This window comes from Staurois parvus, unplaced genomic scaffold (assembly GCF_062004578.1).
Source record: "Staurois parvus isolate SC_StPar_1 unplaced genomic scaffold, SC_StPar_1.0 ptg000468l, whole genome shotgun sequence".
NCBI lineage: Eukaryota > Metazoa > Chordata > Amphibia > Anura > Ranidae > Staurois > Staurois parvus.
This window is the reverse complement of record NW_028318264.1, coordinates 3,305,426-3,329,262: the sequence shown is the minus strand read 5'-3', so window position 1 is coordinate 3,329,262 and position 23,837 is coordinate 3,305,426. Positions and strand designations below refer to the sequence as shown.

The 23,837-nt window shown below is 41.1% G+C and overlaps 1 protein-coding gene across 5 annotated transcripts in view; it reads left to right on the top strand.

Annotated features, from left to right (window-relative positions):
- Positions 1-23,837, top strand: part of LOC149452722 (poly(rC)-binding protein 3-like) — a 1,138,846-nt gene that overhangs the window by 422,850 nt on the left and 692,159 nt on the right. The window lies entirely within an intron of this gene.

The window sequence follows — 23,837 nt, the reverse complement described above, 5'->3', positions numbered from 1 at the left end:
AACTCTTAGGGGAGTATGTAATGAATTTTACCCTTTTAGGATTTACTTCCAGGACCCACCAGTACTTTTGAAGCATATTTTAAAATTGCCTGTGCTGTTTTACATACTTTGCGATCATTTTGTTTGTCTCAGATGACCTGGGTCATTTCTTAAATAATAACTCCTTGCTTCATCTTGTTAAATGCCTTTTTAGAGATGGCATTCAGTGTCTAGGTCTATTTCGTAAAACATTAGGTTCTTCTGAAACCTCTTTGTATTTTATTGCTCCAGTTCCATTCTGTCAGAAAGGTTTGAATGGTTTCTAATCCCTTCAATTGTGTGATGCTGCTGTACAAGGCTTCAATATCTACCAACCATTCATCACATGAAACCAAGATGTCCTCAATGATTTTTGGTAAATTAATTGTATCTTTCATATATTAAGGTAAGCTTACCTTATGGGTCCTTAGGTGTGCAGATAGCCAATCAAAGCTTTCATGCATTTTGGGTATCTCATAGGATGTACATATCTATAGATGTGAAAAGCTAATGTTAATTACATTAAATTCAAATACTGATAAAAAGACAATACAATATAAAAGGCAGGCTAAAGCAGTACATCTATAAAACTGCGTAGACTACAGCAGGTCCCAACTGGGACAAAAAATAGGCCCTGGCATTTTGGACTGAGCAGCCCCAAGCTCGGGGACCCTTTCCTTGGAGCCTGGTGGTGGAACGCCAGGGCCCGGTTGCAAAAATGACCTTTGCGGCCACTAGTGTCAGTAGGTTTTTATTTTTATTTAAAAAAAAGTTAAAGGAACACTTTTAATCAGAGTATAGCATCAAGCCAACTAAACTCCTGGGATATAGATCTGGTCAGTTAAGTAGCAGAGGGGGTTGTTAATCAGTTTCAGCTGCTTTGGTGTTAATAAAATTAACAACAGGTGCACTAGATGGGCAACAATGAGATGACCCCCAAAACAGGAAAGGTTTTACAGGTGGAGGCCACTGACATTTTTTTCCCTACTCATCTTTTCTGACTGTATTTCACTAGTTTTGCATTTGGATAGGGTCAGTGTCACTACTGGTAGCATGAGGTGATACCTGGACAGACAGTTCAACTCCTCTAGGATTGCACATAAATACGTGCCATTGCCAGGTTTGCTGTGTCTCCCAGCACAGTCTCAAGCGCATGGAGGAGATTCCAGGAGACAGGCAGTTACTCTAAGAGAGCTGGACAGGGCCCTAGAAGGTCCGTAACCCATCAGCAGGACCGGTATATGCTCCTTTGCACAAGGAGGAACAGGATGAGCACTGCCAGAGTCCTACAAAATGACCTCCAGCAGGCCACTGGTGTGAAAGTCTTTGACCAAACAATCAGAAATAGACTTCATGAGGGTGGCCTGAGGGCCTAACATCCTCTAGTGGGCCCTGTGCTCACTGCCCAGTACCACTGAGCTGATTGGCTTTTGCCATTGAACACCAGAATTGGCAGGTCCGCAACTGGTGCCCTGTGCCTTTTACAGATGAGAGCAGGTTCACCCTGAGCACGTGACAGACGTGAAAGGGTCTGGAGAAGCCATGGAAAACGTTATGCTGCCTGTAACATCATTCAGCATGCCCATTTTGGTGGTGGGTCAGTGATGGTTTGGGGAAGCATATCCATGAAGGGATGCACAGACCTCTACAGGCTAGACAATGGGACCCTGACTGCCATTAGGTATCGGGATGAAATCCTTGGACCCATTGTCAGACCCTATGCTGGTGCAGTGGGTCATGGGTTCCTCCTGGTGCACGACAATCCCCGGCCTCATGTGGCAAAGAGTATGCAGGGGGTTCCTGGAGGATGAAGGAATTGCTACCACTGAATGGCCCCCACGCTCGCCTGACCTAAATCCAATAGAACACATCTGGGATATCATGTCCCGGTCTTTCCGACGGTCCTGATCTGGGAGGAAATACTTCAGGACACTATCCATCATCTCATTAGGAGCTGCATAATTGCTGCATAATTTTTTCACTTTGATTTTCGGGATGTCTTTGAATTCAGTCCTCTGTAGGTTGATCATTTTCATTTCCATCAAACAATGGGGCATCTTTACATTCCTAACACATTACCCATCCATATCAGTATAAATATCTGGCATGATATTTTTGTTTTTAGATCTGATGTGTTTTCAAAGTGTTCCTTTAATTTTTTTGAGCAATGCACATGATCGATGTACCTGTGCAATGTCAGAACAGGTTCTCCAACACTCTAAGTCATCAGAGAAAAACACTTGCTCCCAGCCCCCACCCCGCCAGGTACAGTTTGGCATACAGTGGTGCACAATACACCCCCATCACCATCCCCTACACCTGGATGTAATAGGAGTCCTAGGACATATAGACATTCCTAGTAAGGATATGTCTGAGTAGATTTAAAACAAAAAGGCTGAATGTTCAAGAAGAGTGCATGTATTCTGTAAAAAAACATGCTATTGTCTTTCCAGTGTGGGCTATACAATATTTATATATATATATATGTATGTGTGTGTATATATATATATATATATATATATATATATATATATATACAGTTGTGCTCAACTCAAAAGTTTGCATACCCTGGCAGAAATTGTGAAATTTTGGCATTGATATTGCAAATATGACTGATCATGCCAAAAAATGCTATTTTATTGAAGGATGATGATCATATGAAGCCATTTATTATCAAATAGTTGTTTGGCTCCTTTTTAAATCATAATGATAACAGAAGTCACCCAAATGGCCCGGATCAAAAGTTTAGATACCCTGGAATGTTTGGCCTTGGTACAGACACACAAGGTGACACACAATTACCAATTAGAGGTTAATGTCCCACATCTGTGGCTTTTTAAATTGCAATTAGTATCAGTGTATAAATAGTCAATGAGTTTGTTAGCTCTTATGTGGAAGCACTGACTAGGCTTGATAGTGAGCCATGGGGATCAGAAAATAACTGTCAAAAGTCCTGCGTAACAAGGTAATGTCCAAAGCCTTGACAAGGTAATGTCCAAAGCCTTGAATATGCCGATCAGTATTGTTAAATCACATCTTAAGAAGTGGAAAATTCAGGGATCTCTTGATACCAAGCCAAGGTCAGGTAGACCAAGAAAGATTGCAGCCATAACTAACAGAAGAATTGCCTGGGACTCAAAGAAAAACCCACAGGCAACCTCAAAAGAAAAACGGGCTGCTCTGGAAAAAGATGGTGTGGTTGTTTTTAAGGAGTACAATACGGTGATACTTGAACAAAAATGAGCTGTTTGGTTGAGGTGCCAGAAATAAGCTTTTACTGCACCAATGCCACAAAAAAGCCCGGTTACAATATGCCTGACAACACCTTGACATGCCTAACCAGGCCTTTTTGTGTCATTGATGCAGTAAAGGCTTCTTTCTGGCACCTCGACCATGCAGCTCATTTTTGTTCAAGTGTCATGATATTGTGCTCCTTCAAAACAACCACACTGTCTTTTTCCAGAGCAGCCTGTATTTTTCTTGTGGTTACCTATGGATTTCCCTTTGTATCCCGAACAATTCTTCTGTCAGTTGTGGCTGCAATCTTTCTTGATCTACCTGGCCTTGGCTTGGTATCAAGAGATCCCCGAACTTTCCACACTTAATATGTGATTTAACAGTACTGATTGGCATATTCAAGGCTTTGGACATCTTTATATGTCCTTTTCCATCTTTATAAAGTTTCATTACCTAGTTATGCAGTTCTTTTCTGATCCCCATGGCTCAGTATCTAGCCTTAGTCAGTGCTTCCACGTAAGAGCTAACAAACTCATTGACTATTTATACACTGACACTAACTGCAATGTAAAAAGCCATAAGTGTGGGACATTAACCTCTAATTGGCATTTTAACCCATGTGTGTCACCTTGTGTGTCTGTACCAAGGCCAAACATTCCAGGGTATGTAAACTTTTGATCGTGGCCATTTGGGTGATTTCTGTTATCATTATGATTTAAAAATGAGCCAAACAATTATTTGATAATAAATGGCTTCATATGACCATCATCCTTCAATAAAAGAGCATTTTTTGGCATGATCAGTCATATTTTCAATATCAGTGCCAAAATTTCACAATTTCTGCCAGGGTATGTAAACTTTTGAGCACAACTGTGTGTGTATATATATATATATATATATATATATATATACTCAGTGAATTGAGGCATGTAGATGTGGTGAAGAAGGCTGTAGAAATTCAAACTGAGCATTAGAATAGGGAAGATAAATTATTTAAGTGACTTTGAATGTTGCATGGTTGTTGGTGCCAGACGGGCTGGTCTGAGTATTTCAGAAACTGCTGATCTATTGGAATACACAACTACTGTATCTCTAGGGTTTACAGAGAAAGTCTCTGTGATGTCATCAGAATGAACTGCACTCCTGTGAACCATAGAAGTGTACCCAAAATAGCTTTGGTTATACTTCTTTAATGTACCTACATTTTTGTGTTAATGAATTTAGGGTTGCATGTGAAGAATCTACAGCTTACATTGGCAACGTATTATTCATCAGATGCAACAATAAACACTGCCAATTTTATCTGAGGGACATCAGCTGGGGATCTAAATTAAAGATAGGGTGAATTCATAGGTGAGCAAATTAATTTAATGAATCATACAAGAGGCAGTAGCTGTCAGAAAGATATGCTGAGCCCATAATTGCTTTTCTCTGTTATGAGATTTTATATAGAAGACACTTTAACTAATGATCCCTTCAATTAAATGAAGTTTTCTATACAGAATCATTTTGAAAGTACTGTTGCATTCTGAACAAAAGACCTTATGAGTGTAAGTTCCTATACATTTGTTATGGCACAGGAGACAATTTCTTTTAATAGGTGTCTTTTCATTGTGGTCATACCTACCTGGTTCTTTGACATATGTATATATTTCTTGTGGAAACGTAACCGTACATCAATTTTTAGATATTTTTTATGTGAAAATCTTACTCATGCAACACCACCATGGCCATCTCCAGCAAGTCTCTATTCACAGGCTAAAAAAATGTGATTAATTCTGCTAATGTGGTAATATAAATATATATCTCCCATCTAAGATCTTCCAGCACTACCCTGTAATTCACATACCTTTCAAATAAACACTTTCCCAATGGGCGCAGTGCAAAGGTTAATTTTCTATATACTCACTTAAAAAATATGTTACCCCAACATTTCATTTTCCTGGTATGAGTTTGTTGTACCATGTACTTGTGTTAAACAGTATCCTGTCCTCTTTGTATTCTTCCTTTGTGTGGCATACCTGGTGATCCCGCCAGTTCTGTTTTCCTATTTAAAACTGACCATTCACTGGGAAGTGGGAAGAATAATGTTTCTCCACCCCCACCTTTTTATGCAGCTTAGAACAAAGATTATGTGAAAAGTAAATAAAAGAAAAAAAAATAAAAAAATAAAAGAAAAAAAATATAAAAACAAAAACAATTATGCAGTGCATCACAAAGTATTATAGTGATTGAAATAGCTATAATTTACGGTCTTAGTAGAATTAAAAGACAGTGACTTGATCCAAATAGCATCTTGCAGATCATATAGAGCTTTAATCCAAAACTTGTGCAGATTTGCACAGATGAACATCAGATAGGTAGAAAAATCATACTATGTCTAGCTACAGCAATTATAAAGTATATGTTATCAGAACATACAACACACAGAACTAACGACACACTGAAAAGAGGGTAGCACTAGCTATACAGAGCATTTCCTAGCTGTGAAGTGAAGGCACAAAATAATTTAAAGGCAAATGAACAGCAATGCATGTATTTGATAGTCCTTATCACACAATCCAGTTGGTTTCCTTCTATCAATCTTTACTACTGCAATCCCTACCAGTGTTTCCACTTCATGTAATTAGTTTTAGTTTTTAGTATTATCTGTTATACCTGAAGATATCCTCCACCATCCTCATTTCATCTGCACAGATCTGATCTCCAAGTTAAGAAATGATAAAAGTCCTATGAATTTATTTGACTGAACTCCGCTATCCATTCCACAGCAAAAAAAAAAATGTATATATATATATATAAAAAAACAGCTGAACCACTAATTTTGCCATAATGAGTTTTCATTTAATTTTTAGGGGGGGGGGGGCATGTTGTGTTTTACTAGCCAGGGACTGCTGAAACGCTATTTCTGTTTTGTTTTTTTTCCTGGCAATATAATTCTTTAGAGTGGTATTCCAAGTAGTGCAGGCAAGCAAAGAGATACCAATAAAAAAATGCTTTTGAATAGGTGTTAGTTTAGCAGGACCAGTCAAATGGTATGCTATATATATTTTTTTGTATTCACTTTATTTGTTTGAGGGGTTGCACTTTAGAAGGAGCACCATTAGGAGCTAGAGAACTTTACATGGAGGAACTTATTTATTCAATGCATGAAGCAGCAGGAGGTAGCAGAACTTTAGGCTAGACTGGCGTCTATACATAAATGGAAATTAGATATGGAAAGAAGCATTTAGAGGTGGTGATAGTGGTAACAATAAATGTATTCAGCAGAAGCAGGACAAAACATCTGAGGCTGTTACTTTTTTTTAGGACTGATTCTTTTTCACAAAAAAAACTAATGCTTGCATTAAACAAACACCATCTGTTATTCAGAATAATCTTTAAAAAATGATGCTGAGAAGAAGGTGGGCAACAAATGATTAGGACAAAATGGGCCAGTTTAGGCCACTGGTCCACTTAACTGAGCCAATAATCCACTGGGCCCTAAGTTTTACTGACTACAGTGGTATACAAAGTCCCCCTTTCCTTTTTAGTGTGCTCAGCTACTTTGTTCATCAGAGATATAAAAGAGGTCATTATATGGATGTATGTCATTGATGTCCTTTATGGGCTACACAGGGGTATGGATTACACAGAAGCCTTATATACTAAAAGGAAAAGGTCAATCTATAGGTGGTAGGATAAATGCTGGTGTTTTGCAAAATAAAAACAGACATGGGTCAAAATAGCACACAGCATTTGTACATTTAAGTAATTAAAAGCAATGTAGCCTAAGCCCCTGAATAAAGAAAGACATTGCTCACTACACAGTGACCTCTCTACCTCATGGGCCTTTAGATATCCTCCTATTTTTATCTTGCCTAGATGTAGCCTTAAAATAAAAGACTGCATACATAGTTAAGTATAATCTCAAATATCTCATTTTATTTGCAGGTATGGAAACTTTAGTTAGATATGAAAATTGCCGGAAGTGCTTCTATATAAAGTAACTTCCTATTTTGAGTTTACAGGTCTTTTTCATGTGTCTTTCGTTTCAGCTAGATACATATGCTATTTCAGGTTTTAGCTGTTTTAATCAAAGTAAAATGATAGAACGGAGAACCCAGTGTCAGCTGCAGTGTCAGTAATGTTTCATGTGCCATATAAATAGAAGAACATGTACCATGATCCTAACAATAGGGGACAGACATCAGATTGGCTGCTCCGCACATTTTATGCTTAGCAACTGGTTCAATTGTGAACCAAGGACTCTACTAAATATCGTTGTTTATATGCATTATTGGGCATATATATAGGCATTATGCAGGTTTTTTTTTTAATAGATTGTGTTATTGCTCTCTGCTGCAGGTATTTTGTTAAATTTCTGTATTAACACAGACTGTAGAAGGCATCTTTCTAGATTTCTGTAACTAAATGTATCTAATACATTCTAATCTTTAGCTGGCTAACTTCATGTATATTTTTAAAAAATATTTACTAGTTGCCTTATACATGGATTAATTTCACAAAGCTAACACACCAGGGTGGCAAGGTAGCTTCTGGAGACACAAACACTCACTGATCCACCAACTGCGACCAGCAAACAACATCCACCCCTTTATTCTTCATTTTGCAGATTTGTATGGCTTACATGTGTAGGGGATAGAGAGTTGGAGGCTCCATTTGCTCAGCTGTTTATTCTCAGTGGACAGTTTATACCTTTATGCATCTGCCTCAGCCTCAACCTAATGTACATTTAGCAGGCCAGACAGACAGCTACTTTTAATTATCGTCTGCCCCTCTCACAGGCTTGTTGTAGACCTTTAAGCTGTGACTGGCAATTACAAAGCAGGACTCAGCTTTAGCTTCCTTCCCCAGGTAGCAGGCCTAAGAAACAAGAACTGAATCTCTCTCTAGGATGTACCCTCACCAGGCAACAGACCTGAGAATCAAGGACCTCTGGAACTACACACTTCCTGGGAAGCAGGTTTATGAGTCCTAGATTAGAACCTACATACACACACCCTCACCTGGCAAAGCCTGAAGGGGAAGAACCATCTACATAGTCTTCCCAAATATTTATTCCTCAGGCCTCAGCGCTGATATAAGTTTCTCAGTGATTGGCTAGGGCAGTGTAAAATTTTCATAATTCACAACATTGTAACTCTCTTTAATAGAGAATACTCCCTAGAAGCAGGCAGAAGCAAACAATTATTATTATTATTATACAGTATTTATACAGCGCCAAAAAATTTGCTCAGTGCTGTACAGAGTAGTTGGGGACAGTACATGAGACAATACAGTAACAGAACAGTATACGAGGGTTTCGAGGGCCCTGCTCTTTCGAGCTTACAATCTAGGAGGGAGGGGATAGTGGCACAGGAGGAAGTGGCTGTGGGGGATGGAGTGGTAGGAGGAGTGGAGGAAATTGGCTGTTAGGTGAGGGTGGGGTAGGCTTCCCTGAAGAGATGGGTTTTCACGGTGCGCCTGAAGGTGAGAAGGGTAGGTGACAGTCTGATGGATTGGGGTAGTGAGTTCCAGAGGATGGGGGAAGTCTTGGAGAAGTCCTGCAGTCAGGCATGGGAGGAGGAGACCAGGGAGCTAGAAAGTAGGAGGTCTTGTGAGGAGCGAAGAGTGCGGGTTGGGTGATATTTGGGTATCAGGTCAGTGAGGTAGTTCGGGGCAGTTATGAATGGCTTTGTACGTCAGTGTTAGTAGTTTGAATTTAATACGTTGGGCAATCGGAAGCCAGTGGAGGGAATGACAGAGGGGGATGGCAGATGCGGAGCGGTTGGTAAGGTGGATGAGTCTGGCCACTGAGTTCAGGATAGACTGAAGCGGGGATAGCCTGTGTTGGGGTAGGCCGCTGAGGAGGGAGTTGCAATAGTCGAGTAGTGAGATAATAAGGGAGTGTATGAGTTGTTTAGTAGTGTCTGGGGTTAGAAACAAGCGTATTTTAGAGATGTTGCGGAGGTGGAGCCTGCATGAGTTTGCCAGCAATTGGACATGGGGTTGGAAGGACAGGTTTGAGTCTAGAGTGACACCTAGGACTTTGCTTGCGGGGTGGGACTGATGGTGGCATTGTTGGTCGTGATGGAGAGGGTGGGGGTGGGGGCGCGGGCTGGGGGGAAAATTAGGAGCTCAGTTTTGGAAAGGTTTAATTTGAGGAAGTGGAGAGACATCCGGTCTGAAATGTCGTTCAGTAGGTGGGTGATACGGGCGGAGACTGAGGGGGTGAGGCGAGGGGTGGAGAGGTAGATTTGTGTGTCATTAGCGTAGAGGTGGTAGTTGAAGCCGTGGGAGTGTATAAGTTGGCCAAGGGAGGAGGTGTAGATGGAGAAGAGAAGGGGCCCGAGGACAGAGCCTTGGGGAACCCCAACAGAGAGGGGGAGAGAGGGGGAGGTGGTAGTGTTATAGGTAACACTGAAGGAGCGTTGGGATAGATAGGAGGAGAGCCAGGGGAGAGCGGAGTCTCTGATGCCAAGGGAGTGTAGTTTATTAAGGAGGAAGGGGTGGTCAACTGTGTCGAAGGCCGCGGAGAGGTCGAGGAGTAGGAGTACTGAGTAGTGGCCATTAGCTTTGGCGGTTAGCAGGTCATTAGTGATTTTGAGTAGGGCGGTTTCGGTGGAGTGTAGGGGACAGGAGCCAGACTGTAGTGGATCGAGGAGGTTATTGTCATTGAGGTGGGAGCTTAGGCAATTGTAGACTAAGCGCTCAAGGAGCTTGGATGTAAATGACAGCAGGGAGATGGGTCTAAGGTTGCTCAGGTCCGAGGGGTCCAGGGAGGGTTTTTTGAGTATGGGGGTGATGTGCGTGTGCTTAAGGGGGTAGGGGAATGCGCCAGTAGAGAGGGAGAGATTGAAGCCGAGGTTGGGCCGAGGTTGGGCCGAGGTTGGGTGCGGGCTGCTGGCTGGGTGCTGGCTGTTGCAGGGTGCTGGGTGGCCTGGAGTGGCCCCTGGGCCAAGGCTGGATGTTGGTTGCTGTCTGTTGCAGGGTTCTGGGTGGCCTGGAATCAGTCCCTGGGCTGAGGCTGGGTGCTGGTTGCTGGGAGCTGGGTGCCGGGTGTTGGGTGCCGGGTGCTGGTTGCCGATTGCTGGTTGCTGCAGGGTGCTGGGTGGCCTGGAATGAAACAATAACCCTGGGCATACGGAAAAGCTAACAAGCCCAGATAACACAAGCTGGCTACTGCCTAGCTGAAAACAGTAATGTTTGGGTACCAAGTGCTGGTATCCTGTAGAGCAGATGTGACCAGATATGTGTGGATCTGCACAGAGAACATGGACTAAAAACTAAGTGAAAATAAATGTGATTTGTTAGTGAAATAGCACACGTTGCAAGCAATATAAGCATCCATATACACCAAAAAAATACAAAAACCCAGTGAACCTATATAAAAGTGAACCTATTCAGTAGATGTGAACCAACTAAAGCAAATGTGAACAAACCTTCCTAAACAAACTAATAATCACAACTAAACAGTGACAGATAGCAGAGAGATCAGAAATCAGAGAGGAGCCACACACTATAGAAGGATGTAATTTGTTCATTTGTTTTTCATGTCTGAGGTTTACAATCACTTTATAGGAAAAAAAAACATAGATGTTTAAGAAAGCAGTGCATGTTTCAAATAAAAGTGTTGTGCCTAGAAGTGAGTACATCTGGACATTATGTTAGCAGGTGTGAATGGAATATAACTATCGCTTACCAAGTGTTTCTGTTTTCCCAACACAGCAGATTATTACATTAACCATTAACACCCCCACTAGCACTTGCCCTTTATTTACTTGTCCTGGCAGATTGCTCAAAGTCACTGACAACAGGTACTTGTTTTGCTGATATGACAGGAGAGCAGGGGTTTTAGAAATGGTAGCCTCCAGCCTGGAAAGAGCACATTTACTTCTTTCTGCAGCAGCTGCTCCCAGCCTCCTAAATAGAGCTGCAGAAAAGAGATGATGAATGTGCAGTCTGGCTTTCATCTTTTCATTTACCTCTTGTGGTGGATGAGAGAAGTTGCTGTAGAATGGACTAGACCTGATTTAGTAAGGGATTTACATGTTGACTGTTCCTATGCCCGTATAATACATTTGGATGAACTTGCATAAGCTACAGTGTACTGTATATATGCGGAATTCAACAAGTGTGGTTATGGAATCTATGCTCCAGTATCGAAAAGTATGCCCCCTAAGCAAATGCATACCCAAAAAGAAAATGTGATTTTCTTTAACGATGGTTTGTCTATCTAACCATTATTAGTTTCTTGTCTTCCCCCCAGCCCGGACACCACCCCCCATTGACTTCTCTATCACATCGAATAACGCTACCATCAAACCCACCCCGCAGGCCAGAGTACTTGGTGTCATTCTGGACTCCAACCTATCCTTCCAGCCCCAAGTCCAATCTTTAACAAGCTCGTGCAGACTCCACCTCCGCAACATCGCCAAAATCCGCACGTTCCTAACCCCAGAAACCACTAAACAGCTCATCCACTCCCTCATCATATCACGACTCGACTACTGCAACTCCCTCCTCACTGGCCTGCCTCACCGCTGGCTATCCCCGCTTCAGTCGATCCTGAATACGGCTGCCAGACTCATTCACCTTTCCAACCGCTCTGTCTCCGCCACCCCCCTCTGCCAATCCCTCCACTGGCTTCCGATTGCGCAATGGATCAAATTCATAAACCTAACGGTGACGTACAAAGCTGTCCACCATAGTGCCCCGAACTACATCACTGACCTAATATCCAAGTACCACCCAGCACGCACACTCTGCTCCTCACAAGACCTCCTTCTCTCTAGTTCCCTGGTCTCCTCCTCCCATGCCCGCCTCCAGGACTTCTCCAGGGTGTCACCCATCCTCTGGAACTCGCTGCCCCAACCCATCAGATTATCACCTACCCCCCTCTCCTTTAGGCGCACCCTGAAAACCCATCTCTTCAGGGAAGCCTACCCCACCCCCTGCTAACTTGCCGACCTCCTCCACTCTTCCTACCACTCCATCCCCCACAGCTATCTCCTCCTGTGCCACCATCCCCTCCCTCCTAGATTGTAAGCTTGAAAGAGCAGGGCCCTCGATCCCCTCATGTTTTGCATTGTATTGGTATTGTTCTGTCACATGTTCTGTCCCCCTTTGTAATATACAGCGCTGAGCGAACTATCGGCGCTTTATAAATACTGTATAATAATAATAATAATTAGCACCTTAAACATGTAAACCATGTAGAAAAAAAGCATCATATCTGCTCAATACTTAGTGAGGCCATATTCACATTTGTGCAGTCAAGTGTTACCATGTGTTGTGTTAAGGCAGCCCAATCAGTTTGAATTAGTTGCCAATGCACTCTTTCATGGCAAAAACTGTACTCAGTCCTTTTTGGGAACAGAATGCATGGCAATGCACCACTATTTAAAAATGTTCAGCCCAGCAGAGCAATGCATGTATTAAGTAAGCTAGCCCTAAAGGAAACAGTAAAAAGCTCCAAATGGTACATTCCTCAATGATTGCTACACAAAAGGGAATTGTTCTGAAGCATAAAACTGGGATTTCTAAGTATGATATTTGTATTTAATCTGTCCCCACAACATGTGAGCATATCTCATGTCTCATGTTTCTGCATGGGAATTTGCTCATTAATGTTGGTCTGATGAGAGTACTTTACTCTTCTTGACTCTGATTCAGGGGGCACTATCAGCTTTTTTTAATATGTATTTATGAATGCACATAGCTAAGTTATGGAAAGTTTAAATCTGCCCAATGAGTGTTTCATGTGCCATACTCAAGCTTTCTCAAGGAGGCTAGATTTTACCTTTCTGTAACCTTACTATGTGAAGCTGTAACTAAACAGAAGAAAAAGAGTTGTCAACAGAACAAGAAGTGAGGATAAACCACCCAATGGGGGGAACCTGTTCCTATAACAACACTCTATCTCTTCCATACTTGATATACTGTATAACTAAAAAGAAAGTGTTTGCTTTTCATAAACTTTAATTTATTCACTGAAACTGTTCAGATTAATAGGACATGTAGACCCAGATATTTGATGTTACAGATTAAAATGATATTTTCAACAAATAAAGCACCGCTCCAGGTAAGTTTACATATATCCACTTCACAGTCCTCACATGAAGGTGGATGGCTGCACACCACAACGGGACTCTTTCCCAGTACAAAAAATATATGTGAACAAAATGTCAATTAGACATACAGCAAACACTCATATTAGTAAGCACTTTGTGGTGTGAAACGCACAAACAAAACTCCTGTATCTTTGTGCTGCGTGTCTAATTGACATTTTGTCCGAATACATTTTTCATACTTGGAAAGTGTCCTGCTGTAGTGTGCAGCAGATTTTTTGTGTTGCCTAGGGCAGCACAAAACCTAAATACACCGCTGGTTCTGAGTCTGGCTACATATTGTACTCTGCCAATAAGACTGCAGATGTAACTTGTTTTAAAATCTTGTATATCAGTCATATAGCACAGGACACAGGACTGGTATGCATAGACCATGTGACAAAGTACAAACTTGACACTTTGGTGCTCAAATGGTAGGGGCCCCCATCTTTAAATGTGGAGATGAGCCAAGGATAAGCAACCCAAACTTGACATGTAGGTGGTGCAGCCCTCCTCGAATAGGGGAATTCCAGTACTGCAACAAGAACAGAAAAGGCACAAAGGCCTAATGCATTATCTTTGGGTACTTTATTGGTGAAATAGATAATAACATACTCACCAGCCCAGTAGGCTAAAGGCATTAAAGTACATGAGCACAAAGTACGTGTCCTGTCCAATCGGACTGACATATGGATGACGTAGCCAGCTGACTCGTTTCGGGGGACTCTGGTCCAGCTATTGCTTTGAGGAAGGGGGTCAGAGACCCCCAAAATGTGTCAGCTGGCTACGTCATCCACCTGTCAGTCCGATTGGACAGGAGACAAATGCACTTCACACTCATGTACTTTAATGTCTTTAGTCTACTGGGCTTGTGAGTATGTTTTTATCTATTTCACCAATAAAATACCCACAGAGAATGCACTAGGCATTTGCGCCCTTTCTGTTCTTGTTGATGCATAGACCATGGTTTACATGCTGCAACAGTCAGGTGACTGGACACTGGCAAATTTTTGCTAGGGTTACCCCTAGGGCATAATCATATAACCATCTACTGTATTTTGTGAGGATCCAGATTTTTTGTTACGGTCTGTAGGAGATAGACCCGTTCTTCTCTGCAGAAGTATTTTTTTTTCTTTTTAAACCACTGAAGTTTTTTTCATTTGAATCTTCTATCAACATCAGACTGCCTATTCTCTGGTGATACCTAGCAGTTTCCATATTGGCTAGCCTCAGTCTGTATCTAGAGGACCATACCTGGCCTCCACTGCATGGGGCTGTCCTATAATGTTTGCTTCAAGCTCTGGATCCCACATCAGGTGTTTGTCTTACATGTGTAACATGTAAAGATAACTGCAGGGTGCTATACAGGTCCAGGGTCATGGTTAATTTCTACTGTTCCCAGACTCTGAGAACCCCTTTGAAGGTATTCCAATTGTGAAGGGCAAAGCCTGAACTTTAATAGGCCCAGCATTGTAGATAATGTAAGACAGGGTTTCCCTGTGCATAGATTGTTAACAATACTTTCCGTAGGTCATTTTACATAATGCAGCTTAGTGGGCAGATACTATTCACTTTATTGTGGCATCTCCTGACATTTTGTCTCTAACACTTCAGCAAGCATTTTTAAATTTACCCTACTATCTGGTAACTTGGTCATGCCTCCCAACTGATGCGTTTCCACTTGTCTCTTCTGTCAAGAGCACAAACAGTACATTGCTGCATTCCTGTGGCCATCCTCTACAAAGACACAGCCATGGTAACTCAGTCAGTGCCTGGGTTACAGCAGCTCCTTCTATCGGCATGCAAAACCCTATTTAGTCTTAAATCCTGAACCGTGAATATCCCACTGGGGATCTCTTCAGTAGCAATGACAGATCACAGGTGCAAAGGAGCTGAGTCAAAAATGCCTAATAGCGTGCAATCCAGAGGTGGCCTACAGAAAATAAAACTTGGCACCTTTAGAACCTTCAGTTTTCTGTGGCCATAAATGCTACATGTCCTTTTTAACCCTAGTTCTGTTCAAGAACCAAAAGGTGAACCTCATTCACCCCAATCTTTTTCAAAATCTCTGTCAATGGTGGGGAAAGCCCAGGGTGGACATCTTGGCTTTCAGGTTCAACAAGCTGAACAAACTTGTGGCCAAAACCAGTGATCTTTTAGCTTGCACAATAGAAGTTCTGTTGACTCTTTGGACTTAATTCTACCTGGTTTATGCCTTCCCTCTGATGAATACCCTTGCTTGTCTGCAGTGCAATATAGAAGAGGAAAAGCTTCCAGTGATTTTGAAAATTGCCCCAGAATAACTTGATACACAGACATACTCAGACTTTTGCCTGATGAGCCTTGGCCTTTTCCTAACAAAGTAGACTTACTTGCTCAAGACCTTCTGTTCCATCCTGCTTCTCAGTCACTGTCTTTAATGTGAAACCCAAGTGCTACAGTATAGGGTATCTCTGATTTGTTTATTCCCACATTACTGAGGGCAAAGAATTCCAACTCTGGCAAGATTTACCATCACACATGGAAGGCATGTTATGCACAGTGTGAGGACAGAAGGCTTAACTCTTGGGAATACCCTATCACCCATAATTTTACCTTTCTTCAGTCTAGTCTTGATAAGTCTAGGGAATATTCTATCACTCGTAGTTTGGTCTTTCTTTCTTTGGCTCTCCCTTATCAATCCTTGTTTAGAAACCCCTTGACTCACAGTTCCTTATGAGTACTTTTATACATTGAATTAATTGTTCATATAATTTACCCAGTTCAACCTCTTGTATCACCTTGGAATCTCAACCTTATGTTTGCTGTTCTTCAGAGACCCACCTCTGAATCAATTAATGACATTCCTTTGGAATTCCTCACCCTTAAGGTTGCCTTCTTGGTTGCCATCACGTCTGCTAGGCATGTTTAGTTTGAAGCTCTGTTGTGTTGAGCTTAAGCTGCAGCTCTCTCTTTCACCTCGCCTTGCCCCAAAACATGATAAGGAAATTTCCGTACATTGTCTAAATATGGTCAGGGCTGTCAGGGCCAACATAAAAGCAACAACTTCTATTCACAAGACTAAATCCCTCTTTGTCCTACCTGTGAGCCCTCATAAAGGACACCCTACCTCAGGCTCCACCATTGCCAGGTGGATTAGACAACTCATTTCCAGAGCAGGGGCGGACTGACAACTCATGGGGCCCCCAGGCAATAGGGGATCATGGGGCCCCTGTGTGCCCAAACTCAAATAAGCCTATGAAAAAGGTACCAGGGGTATCTCATGGGGCCCCCTACTGACCGAGTTTCCAAATGGTCAGTCCACCCCTGTTCCAGAGCTTTTGCCCTCAAGAAAAAAGTTCCTCACATTCATATCAGAACCCATTAGACCAGAGCTGTTGGTACCTCTTAGGCGTTTCAGCATCAAGCATCTGTATCCCAGATTTGCAAGGTTGCCACCTGGTCTTCTGTTCACATACTCTTTGAGTTGGATGTTCAGGTGGAGGTTCAGGTCTCACCTTATGCAAGTTTTGGATAATCCTTTAGCTTGGAGTACAGGAGGAGACACAGGTTCCCTCTGTGTCTAGATACTCCTTATTGATGTTATAAAATGTGGAGGCTCATTGAATGTGCGGGATTAAATGTGCAAATGTTTTTGCAAGTGTCCAATCTTCTTAAGATAGTAGCATATAACCAGGGGCGGACTGACCATTCAAGCACTCGGGCACTGCCCGAGGGCCTGGGGTCAGTAGGGGGCCCCATGAAATGCCCCTGGTACCTTTTTTTATAGGCTTTTTTGAGTGTGGGCAAGGACACAGGGGCCCCATGATCCCCTATTGCCCGGGGGCCCCAAGAGTTGTCAGTCCGCCCCTGCATATAACCCATTGTCCATGAATGTCAGTTCTGTGACTGTAATTCAGAAGTAGGCTAAATTTTGAGTTGAGAACTATGGTAAGGACACACACACTGGGGTTCTTAGGAAAATAAGTTAATACCTAAATATATCTTTAACTAAAATCTGTTTCATGCAATCAATTATTATTTACTTTTACCAAAAAAGTATAGCAATTTAAATTAACTGATTTTGTGACTCTTCATGTCAAGACTAATTCCAAGGTCAAGATAGCTTACATATTCCAGTATTTTAGAAATGTATTTTATATAGATTCAATCCTTTATGTAAGCAATGTTCGTGGATATATGATTCCACATTTATTGTTGGTTATGGAAGCGATGCCTTTGATGCACAGTACATGATTTTAACATGACATTAGATCTGTCAAGAGAATACTACATTCATTATTGAGCACATGCTTTTGCTTTTGCTATTGAAGTTAAATTTATAGCTCAGTGACGACAGCTAACACTTGCAACATCTGTGCTCATGGGAAGCTTCACAGTGTACATAGGGGCAATATGCAGAACACAAACATAAAATATTTTCTCAATGTTTGCAAAAGAATGCTGCCCATTTTTATCAAAGCATAATGTTGTTATGAGACAGTGGGTGGAATGCAAATGTATGCAACAGAGTATGTTTGACCAATAACTGATGCATGCCATAGGCTCTCTGATAAGTACAGTCTAGTCTTCATTCCACTTGTTCCTGCCAGTCACACAAATACATCAGAAGAAAACATAAAAACTGCTATAGGATACTGTAAGGAGATTGTCTCAAGCAAGCTGTTAGGATTTATATCTGACAGATGTTAGAATTCCTAAATAGACAGTTGCAATGACTATATCAATCTCAAAAGATACAAGTCACAGATTGGCCTTGACCAAAATAAAATTTTATCAAACTGTGTTAAACTTTCTGTACTTAGCCTAATATATTTCTTCTTTTAATACAACTGTAGGCAGTTATTTTAAAAGATGACTGGTAGCATGCAAAAAATGTGATAAGCTATTTACAGATCCAGGCAAAAAAAAGACTTGAAGACACAACTTTGTCTTAGACAAATCTGCTTATTGATATCATGCGGAGAACAAAGTATCATCTACTTGAAGGGGAACTCAACACAAAATTGACCCTTCCATGTCTTGCTAAAGTGGGCAATTTAAAACAAAACAATCCGCAAGTAAATATTTCCACTTGTTTTGCAGAAAAATACTAGGAAGTGCAAGTTTATGTACAGTTTTGAGGAAAAAATGTGGCACCAATTAAAGAGGGTTTTATAATATCAAGTGGATCATTATTCCCTGCCAAGTCTAGGCAACTTTTTTGGCTACATCTATTATAATGTTGCTTATCTGTCCTACTCCAGCCATGATATGTTCTTGGTGAATGCTACTGCTGACTGTATTATATCAGTCTGTTAAAAGAAAGAAATACCCTAAGGGTTTAGTTATCAAAAAAAATCTTCAGAGCTATTTGTCCTGCATGCACATTATTTCTATGCAAATGGAGGCAAAAAATTAATGTCATTAGAGTGAATCAGGAAAAAACACATTATGGCTCCTAGATTGAGCTGAGAAACATTCAACCTGGAGAGAAAAAAGCCTAATAACATTTGGTTTCACCCCTGTATGCAATGCATTTGCATGCAGTTTCATAAGTAAATAGCTCTGCAATTTTTTTTTTTTTTTATGAATACATCACTCATTCAGAACTGTATTTTACTGGCTGCAAGCATTTCTTAAAGGATAAGTTCACCTTTGGGAACATGTTATATGTTCCACCCATTTTTGGTGGGGAGCATGTAATATGCTCCCATAGCTGCAGTCACGCCAGCCACCCCCCCCCCCCTGACAGATAGTATGAGGAGAAGTCTCCCCATACTATCTGTCAAATTTGAAAACAGTGCGGCTGTGCAGGGCTCCTCCCACACAGCCACATGACATCACTCATTCACGGAATTCCATGAATGAATGAACTGCAAGTACCAACAGCCTTAGTGGCTGTGGGCTTGTAGTTTTCAGTGAACTACCACGGCGCTGTTGAGTGAGGTGGTATTTCATTGAAGCTTCCTGTCAGAGTATCTGCTTGCTCGTACATCCCGCACAACAAGCAGATATTCTGACAGGTCTGCAGGAGACCTGCATGGCACCAGCGATCTACTGATTGCTGGTGCAGTGCTTTCCAGACTCCTGTAGACACAAATAATAAATGCACATTTTTTTACCTGAAAACAAATGTGCATTTTTTATTTTTGTCTAAAAGGTGAACTTATCCTCTAAGTATCATACACTAAAGAAAGACTAGATTATTTACATGAAGGCCAATTGGTGTTCATATAAAGATACACAATACAAGGTTTTATCTAGTAATAAATTGTTAATGTGTAGAATTATGCCTGCACTTACCAGTAATTTGTTTGGAGAAAGAATTGTGGATGCACATGAAGACTTCTTACTCCTCAGAGAATCCTGCCGTACAGATAGGGCACTGGTCCAGGGGAAATTGTTCCCTGCAGTACTTGTCACTCTCAACTTGTTATCTATGAATAATATTAATGTCATATCCTCAAACAAAATTCCAGTGGTTATTTTACACTTTTTCTAAGCTTATGCTTAGTTTCTTCAATTCAAGCCATCATTCCAAACATAAAAGTCAGTCACTGAAAAATGTTAAGTCCATAGTGCACTGTAGATACATAGGAAACCTTTCATTCCATCAAATACTTTAGCTAAGTTTTCACTGGGTCATTATTTTGTAGGCTTTACTGTTTCCATAGTAGCGGACTGATTTAATGAGCTCAACTGGAGGTGGATATTTTAATCTTGGAGAGACAAACCTTCTGCAAAGGATGTTCCAAGAATACAACTAAAAAGAATATAACAACTGCAACATTAGATTGAAAAATGTTCACCAGCTTGAAAAATGTGCTCTGCAATAATGTTATAAATGTACGTTTATTGACAATATTATAAACCCTTAAACTACCTTTTGAGACACAATTATTTCATTTAAAATTATTAGACATGCTTTGTAACCACAAGATTGATCAAAATTGCTTTGAGAAATTATTACTGTGTATCAGCACAGCGTATTTGTGCTTTATGTGTACTGACAACTTAATGCTGTAGCACAAACAATTTTATATAGGGACCCATATATATGTTGGAATGCACTGCAGTGCAAGTCTCATTTTATATGCTGAGCAATACCTTCGGCCAAAAATATAAATCAGCTGCCAAATGTGTTCTGCACAGTAGCATAACAACAGCCATAGCAGTCCACATAGCTGCTATGAGGCCTGGAATAGGAGGGGAGCCCCATTAGGATGTCAAGGAAAACTAAACTGCAAAGTCTGTAACAGGGGCGGACTGACTATTTGGAAACTCGGGCACTGCCCGAGGGCCCGGGGTCAGTAGGGGGCCCCATGAGATGCCCCTGGTACCTTTTTCATAGGCTTTTTTGAGTTTGGGCAAGGACACAGGGGCCCCATGATCCCCTATTGCCTGGGGGCCCCATGAGTTGTCAGTCCGCCCCTGCTCTGGAAATGAGTTGTCTAATCCACCTGGCAATGGTGGAGCCTGAGGCAGGGTGTCCTCTATGAGGGCTCACAGGCAGGACAAAGAGGGACTTAGTATTGTGAATAGAGGTTGTTGCTTTTATGTTGGCCCCATGATCCCCTATTACCCGGAGGCCCCATGAGTTGTCAGTCCGCCCCTGGTCTGCAATATAGAAAGAGTGTCTTTAGCTACGGCTTCCCCTGTGCTGTAAGAAGCACTTGCTTAGCTATCTTAGCATTGTAGGTTTATTGCCCTCTGGACGTCTGTTACAGACTGAAATAAACCCTCTATACCTAATGCACTAAAAATCCCATAGAAATTCCATGTAGCCGGAGGTCCCGTGAAGGTACAGCCTGAAGATAAAGGTATCCTCTGGTGGTTAATGAGGTGATGGCTGCCAGGGATGATGGTCTGGACCTATTTCCCAAATCCTCCAGCCTGGGTGGACTCCTGGAAAGCTGGACTGAGATGTGCAGGCTCAGTGCCTGAGGAAGCCAAAATCCTTTTGGGAGAATGTGCTTTTCCTTTCTTGTACAACGCACACTTTCATCCACAGCTCACTCAGATATGGCTCTCTGAGTCCCAGGCCAAGAGCCAAGAGTCCCAGGCTCATTAACCTCCAGAGGATACCTTTATCATCAGGCTGTACCTTCACGGGACCTCCGGCTACATGGAATTTCTATGTGCACATTAAATTGCACTTCCGGTGAGTGGGCAATTTTTCTACACCTTCATGTTAGGATGCTGGAATATACCCATTTGGATTGAAGTCATATATACTCCATCACTGGAATATACCAATTTGGACTGATATCATATTACCTCGGACTGTTTACCATTCAGTTTATAGGACCTTTTTCTACTTTTTGTCATATTTTTGTCATATTTATGACAGTGTGTTTATCTGTATAGCGCTGCACACCCCATTTTTATGTTATATTCCTGGAAAGGTTTTGTGGTTCCTTTTTGTGCATTAGCAGCTTTATATGGTGCGCTCGCTAACTCACACATTTATACTAAAAATCCCAGAGCATCTTCTTTGCTAAAACCTATTAGGACACTTGTGATTGGTAGTTCTACACAAATGTGTAAAGAAACTAGAGGTTAAAGAACTTTCTGTTGGGATAATAGTTTTGTCATGTGCAAGTGCACTAAACATTGAGTCAAAATATTTGTACAATGTGGCTATGTTAGGTGATGATGAGGCAATTAATGCTGACATGTTTTGCTATTTCCAAGGTTTTTGGGAGTATAATGGCCAACTAAAGTCATCACGTTTAAACGTTTTGTGTTTATACAGTGTAATAAGAATCACAATGTATTGTATGTAACAGTTTATTGAGGCACCTAAAAAAATCCTCATCCAGTCAATCCAGTCAAAGGTCATCTTGTAGTAAGTGCATTGACTATGTTGACAGCTCTCCTGCTGCTTGTCCTTAAGATCAATGACATGATTTGTCGTGCCAGCTGCTAGCCAGGGTTCACAATGATTTGTAGTTACTCCGCTGGTTCTGTGATATATCTGGTAACAACTATCTTTGAGACCTAACTGTAGCTAGTGTTAAAAATCATATATCATACATAGTCACATTTGGTACCATTACTAGGCTCCACTGTGTTGCAAACTTTTAAACATGGTAACACATTCTGCACGTTTGGTGAAAAGTTTAGTTCACTTTTCTGCCAAAAAAAATGATTGGTTATCTGCACCACAGATATCTCTTCAATATATTTATTTATACTTCTGATGAGTACCTAAACCCAAGAACAAAAATTAAATATATTGTTGTTTACCAGTCCCTATACCTATATGTGGTGTCTGCAAAAATGTTCTTTTTTTCAGTTTCTTTTGTTAATAGAGTACCAGTATGTTCTGTCCTAGGTTGACAATGCTCACTTGCTTCACTGTATCTATATAATAGTAACATTATAACCCTAGGACAGGACTGCAATAACCTCCCATCTCATGTAATTGACAGTGAGTGCAGCACAGGTGGAGAGCACAAGAAGTTATCAGCTGGCAAGATTTCTGGAAGAATCAAGAAATAGTTTTTGTACTTTTTTGGACAGATATTGCAAAATGCTTTCAAAGCTATATTTACCAGACCAGAAGGGAACCAATATGAGAAGTTCATTGTTAAGGTTTACATACCCTCTAACCTGGAAGACTGAGTGTTAAAAGCAATGCTTGTATCTATTGCAGTGCCTGCATTTTTTTTAAGTCCTAACAATATGTTACCTTGAACAATGTCCAACAGTCATTGGGTTATAAGGATAGATTCTATGAATGTGAACATTAATCCAGAACATTATAACTTGTCCTGTATCCCACCAAATTAAATTAATTAGATGTCCTTATTAAAGTGATTGTAAACCTGTACATATACCCAGTAAATTGACTAGCCTCAGGAGATACACAGAGGTGAAAGAAATCCTTTTACATAAGCTGTACCTGTTTATCTGTAGCCATCTTTCCCCTACATCCATTAAAAAATGCTGAATTTACACAGGATCTCTCAGCTCTGAAAAGCAGGTGGTGACGTTACATCAGTGAGGAGAGCACTGAGAGCTGACTGGATGGAAGGGACAACAGCCCCCCCCCCCTTCACACAGCACTCTGGAGCAGAGCTGAAGCTGTCAATCAGCTGGAGTTCCCTTGCCTGTCACCATTTTTGTCTTGGTGTCAAGAAAACTCATCTGAAGTGACCCATGCTGATAGCAGAGGAATGAAGCAGCAGAAAGAAATGACATGTAGGGGACAATTCACTAAAGGTTATCGCATCCAAAATTGAAAATGTCAATTCATTATTGCTAGTATGCGGTATTTACTGCAAATAGCAAAAATGTTCTGTAAATACCACATCTCACACCATTTTTTTCTTAATTTTTAATTGCTTTTTCTTAACATTCTTTACATTCAGCTGTCAGTGTAGAACCCTCTGACAGTTGATGTCCCGTTACATTACCACATATTTTCATTACTAAAATACTGCATGACTTAATAAAATAACTCATGCAGTATTTTAGTAGCATTTTTTAGTGAATTCTAATGTT